Source organism: Melopsittacus undulatus, chromosome 3 (genome assembly GCF_012275295.1).
Source record: "Melopsittacus undulatus isolate bMelUnd1 chromosome 3, bMelUnd1.mat.Z, whole genome shotgun sequence".
Lineage (NCBI taxonomy): Eukaryota > Metazoa > Chordata > Aves > Psittaciformes > Psittaculidae > Melopsittacus > Melopsittacus undulatus.
In genome coordinates this window covers 42,805,845-42,811,844 of record NC_047529.1, presented here as the reverse complement: position 1 = coordinate 42,811,844, position 6,000 = coordinate 42,805,845, and positions in this window count along the sequence as shown.

Below are 6,000 nucleotides of genomic sequence, written 5' to 3'. Positions count from 1 at the left end.
TTTATTATTTATGTATTTTAATGAATTTTTTTATAAAAAATTGTGGGGTTTTGTGGAGCATCATCTGTTTCCAATAATTTTAAGATGACACAGAATACACATAATGGAAATTTTAGGTATGAGTTGCAACAGTAATCAATGGAAACAAATATACATTGTCAGTTATGAAGTATCCTAGTCCTTTGCAGACCTATTTGACACTGACTGTCCCTGTACTTGTACCTCACCTGGCTGTTATTTTTGTATTTACATCTTGCTCTGTCATGTACCTCAACTGCTATAACTTTTATCATGTTGTCTTGTAGAGTGTCTTGCCCAGGACTATTCTCTTTTTATTTTCTGTTGAATCTTCCTGGCAGAGCCACTCATTTGTTTTCTTGTCTGTATGTGCTATTCTCAGCCCACACCTTATTACAGTCACCTTCACTTAACTGCCTTTTTTTTCCCTTTTTTTTTTTTGTTTTGGTTTGTTTTTTTTCATGGCTTTTTGTTTGTTTGTTTTGTTTTTTTTTTAAGAGCCCCAGTTCTTCTAATCCATAATTCATTGCTGGAAGGACACACTGATTGAAAACCTCTCTCTCCAGGCAGGATGGTAAATTGCTTTTCAATATATGATTCCAATTTACTGAAGTCTTCAATTTTAGCTAGATCCACTTTTATTGAAAAAATCCACAAAGATGACAAAAAACAAATAAAGACACAAAAAAATCACAATCTTTAAAGGTGATGTTCAAAATAAATATTTTAATTTGCGTATCTTTAAATGAAATTTACTGCAGGAGTGCAAAATTGTGATTTTTAGAAGCTGAGTGTAGATATATTTATTGCTAAATGCACGCCGGTGATTTATTGGAAGAGCAAAAAAAAAATGCAGAATTTCAGTGGTAATGTCTTGCATAGCGGCAAGGAGGATTCTGTCTAGCTTGGTGTTCACAGTTTTGCTTGCAGCAGTCAAGGAGTAGCTGGCTATGGTGTGCCTGATGCTCTTTTTCATAACTTGACTGTGATGGAGATCCTCAGTGACAGTGTACCAGAGCCTGGCTCTCTGGAGCTACTTGTGGAGAAAAAAATTTCCCTTAGAAAGATGTGTTTCTCATTTACTTCCATTGGTCAAGCACTAATTAATTTCTTTCAAAAGATTAACTCACTTGGTAGGGACACACTTGAATTTTGTTTTTACAGAAAAAAATGTTTTATATCTTAGTCATTAAACCTCACACTTACAATAAATGCATCTGTTCCTCATTCACAAGCTGACAAAGGGTATGGAACAGCTTTTCACACAGTAATAATGAAATTGCTGTCAGATGTGGAAGGGCTAGAAAAACACATTTTAGTTGCTTTCCTAATATCTTTCTGCAAAGACACATGCTCAAAACCACACACACATATGAAGGTCAGAGTCAAGCCTCCAGCAACCCTGGAAGTTAATTTTCTTTGTTTCATTGGGTTTGGGGTTTTTTTGTTTGTTTTTTTGTTTTTTTTTCAATTTGCTGCAGTTGAGCACTTATCTTCTCTGTAAGAGTTATATGTAGGCTTTAGGTAGAGAATGATTTCATGGCTTATGTGGAGATTGCCACATTTCATGCACATATCATGCATTGTCTCATGTCCTCATAACTTGTACCAATCTATTAGGATTACATAGTTTCAAGCTGGTCAGACTCGTCCTAGGAAATTAAAGACCTTGCCAAGATTAGTACAAAGCAAGGAGCAGGATACTAGGAAACTTTTCCCTCCTCAGAACAACTCATATCTGCAGTTACCAGTGTGCCAGAGGCACACTAGATTAACTTCTGCTCTCTGGTGCTTCTGCAGAACTGGAGGAGCCCCTTATAGTCCCTTCAGACTTTTCAGACGATACATGCACTGATCAGGCCTCTCAAAGAGAACCTCAGATTGAGGTCCAATAATCTCAACTTTTATTTGATTGTAACAAAGATGTCTCAAATGTGCAGAAGTTCAGGTGAAAAACTACTTTTGTCTCTCTTTGTTCAAGCTCTTGACAATGTAATCAATAGAGGGCTGAGCGACTGTATTCAGGATCAGACTCTCCACATAAACGTTTTTATACTTACTACAGGTTCATGGGTTGTGGGAAGCTTCATGCTTAACACTCAGAGAAACAGCTTTGCTGGGCAGGTGTTATTTTTTCATCTTCTGACTTTTAAAGACAGACAACACATATAACAAAAGATTAGGTACGTGTCTGTGATATAATGTATCTAGGAAACACTGCAGTTAGCACAACCTCATGACTAGTTGTTAAAAACCCAATCTATTCTTCTTAATAAGTGTAAGGAATTGGTAAAGCTCAAGCTGCAGGTAATATAAATTATTTTTTGATATTGCCTAAAAAGGCGGTTTGTAGCAAAGTTCCAAGCAAAACAGAAATTCTCAATTTTTCTGGAATGTTTCATACAGTATTTGGGATACACTGATAATGACAGCTAGAGTCAGCTTCTACTTCTTGCCAACAACCTGTCGTTACCAGAGTCTTCATGTAAAAGAGGTAAAGAAAGCAAATATATTGATGTGTTTTCCTGACTTATGTGAGAGAAATATATGCACACATAGTATAATAGAAGGGATTTAATCACTTTACATACACATCAGATGTGTAAATCTGTGTTTTCACTAGGAGGAGTTAAAAAAGCTTAGCTAGACAAAACCGGTACTTTGCTTACACTGCTCTGAATAAGAGATAGCTCTGATTAGACCCATGGATTTATTCCACATATATGTTGTTATAACAAAGAACAAAACCTGGCCTAAGTTGCTTATCTCTTAAAGTAGATGATTTACCTTCACTTAAAGTAATTTAATTTGTAACCTTTCATTTTTATTTGGGAGTAAATCTATATTGTTCACATGCAAAAGAGAAAGATTTTCCAGTACTCAGGAACTTGATACTCTCAAGTAAGGCATGTCTCCAAGAATACTTGGCTCTTTAGCAATCCGCAGACCAGTGTATTTCAGACAGTACAGTAGCAAATGTCACATCCCCTGCTGACCAGAGCAGACTCTGCTGCTTCCCTGCTTGAGTGGGTTCCAAACTTTGCATGCCTATACCTGCATCTTGCATGTGGGAATTAATCCTCAACCTGACTATATTAGAGCTGACAGCCTTCCAGGCATCTCCAGCTGTCACCAAAATAAATGCTCCACCAGCCCTTCCTCCTGTCCAGAATTCCTTAGGCAATAGGGGATACATTTTTCTGGTTTGCATCCACCTGTGGTGACACAGATCACAACATAGCTGCAATAAAGCTGAAGCATTCCCTGGCAAGAAGAACTCACTGGCTTGTGTTTTTGTCATCCAGGCTAATTCAGTTTTCATGATGATTGACTCTGACACTGTGGTTGTGTAGCATGAAGCTAAAAAGCCAGCCGGCTTCACAAATAGACACTGCAGGTTGCAGGAGGAGTTGTCAGTCAAGGTTGGTGACTGGTGTTTCATAAAACATTCACATCCTGGAGAGAACTGTAAATTGTTTTACTAGCTTTGATGTAGAAGTAGGACTGACTAGCATACCACTGACTCTCATTTCATGGAGAAAGCAGATAGACACAAAAAACAACTGCTGAGACATGCCTTTAAAATGGTAGTAAACTTTACAGTAGTTGCTCTTTAAGCCAGGAAATCAATGAATTGTAATAATTTGGTTTCTGATCACTATGAAATTCCTTTGATGACTTGAATAGCTAAAGGTTTTTTTGGAGAGGCTCTTGAGACAAAAAGGCAATTTTAGCAGCTTTACTTAAGTCATCTTGTCTCTTTCCAATCTATTTTAGACTTTCTATTTTCTGTTACAGTCACCTCAATCTTCTCAGTACATTTCCTCAGGCAGCAGTCCAGCAAATAAGAATCCACAACAAAGCCCTTAGTGATTTCATCATTCTTAATTCTTCAGAAAAGAGGATCAGATATTTAATTATTTTTATCTGCTAAACAGCTGAGACAGTTCACTTTGTTTTCTTATCCTTCTTGTGTCTAGATAATCAGCACTACTGTCAAGAAGGTATGGCAGGAAGGTCAACAGCAGAGGTAGAGCCATCAGTTTTCTTCAGCACATCACAGAGAACAACAATGCCCATCTGAGAGTAACATACATCCTTCACTAGTCTTAGGCCTGAGAGGAGGATGGAGGAGTAGAGACTTCCCTCATGATTTAGAATAAAGACTTGCACTACATAATCTTCATGCTGGAGTGCAACAATGCTATCTGGTTATCTCTTCTTTGGGATCAGATGAATGAGGGTGTACAATGGGAGGATATACTGGAATTGGGATTTTTTTTCCCCCCTTCTCTTATCCAAGGGAATTACAATGTGGCTAATTGCCTCACAGCTACATGGGTCTGCAGAGGAAGAAGGAGGTGGAGTTAGGCGCATCCCTACACTGAGGTCAGGAATTTAAGGCTGGGGGTGAAACTACTTCAGTGCTGGTGGAGGACATGGTGCCAGATTCCTCCTGAATTCATCTCTGCCTTAGGCTGTATTTCTGGTGAGGTCTGAGTATGGGAGGGCAGCAGTGTACAGCTCCTAAAAAGCTGTGAGAATCAGTTTCTGGAAAAATGATCAAAGGGGGCATGCCATGTCCTGGCAGTGGGCAGTAATGTTGCTGCTGGGCCATCCCTTCTGTATGATACCACTTCTGGTTTCAGTTGGGGTAGAGTTAATTTTCTTCCAAGTAGCTGGTGCAGTGCTGTGTTTTGGCTTTAGTCTGAGACCAATGCTGATAACACACCTATGTTTTAGCTGTTACTGAGTAGCACTTACCCTGACCAAGGACTTTTCAGTCTCTCATGCTCTGCCAGTGAGGAGGGGCACAAGAAGCCAGGAGGAAGCAGAGACAGGACACCTGACCCAAACTAGCCAGAGGGATATTCCATGCCACAGCACATCATGCCCAGTATATAAACTGGGGGGAGTTACCAAAGAGGGAGCAATCATTGCTTGGGTCAGGCTGGCTATTGGTCAATGGGTTGTATTATAGAATCATAAAATAGTTAGGGTTGGAAAGGACCTCAAGATCATCTAGTTCAAACCCCCCTGCCATGGGCAGGGACATCTCATGCTAAACCATATCACCCAAGGCTTCATCCAACCTGGCCTTGAACACTGCCAGGGATGGAGCATTCACAACCTCCCTGGGCAGCTCATTCCAGTACCTCATCACCCTAACAGCAAAGAATTTCTTTCTTATATCCAGTCTAAAGCTCCCCTGTTTAAGTTTCAACCCATTACCCCTTGTCCTATCACTACAGTCCCTAATGAGTAGTCCCTCTCCAGCATTCCTGTAGGCCCCCTTCAGATACTGGAAGGCTGCTATGAGGTCTCCACTGAGCCTTCTCCAGGCTGAACAGCCCCAACTTTCTCAGCCTGTCTTCATATGGGAGGTGCTCCAGTCCCCTGATCATCCTCGTGGCCCTCCTCTGGACTTGTTCTAACAGTTCGATGTCCTTTTTATGTTGAGGACACCAGAACTGTACACAATACTCCAAGTGAGGTCTCATGAGAGCAGAGTAGAGGGGCAGGATCACTTCCTTGGACCTACTGGTCACACTCCTTTTGATGCAGCCCAGGATACGGTTGGCTTTCTGGGCTGTGAGTGCACACTGCTGGCTCATGTTCATTTTCTCAGCTACCAACACTTTGTTGTTTTTTTTCTTTCCCCTTTTAATTTTATATTCTGTCCCCTTGTTATTTCTCTTATCATTATTATTACTAGTGCTATATTGTACTTTAGTTATTAAATTGTTACTATCTCAACCTGTGGGGTTTACATTCTTTCAGTTCTCCTCCCCATCCTGCACTGGGAGGGGGAAATGGAGGGGTGAATGAGTGGCTGCATGGTATTTTTGTTGCTGGCTGGGTTTAAACCATGGCACCTTCCCTCACTTGCTGTGGCCTGGCTTCCAGCTACGAAATAAAAAAAAAAAACATTGTGAGCTCTCTTCCGTTAAACAAAGGAAAGTCAAGCAGCTAACGTGATTG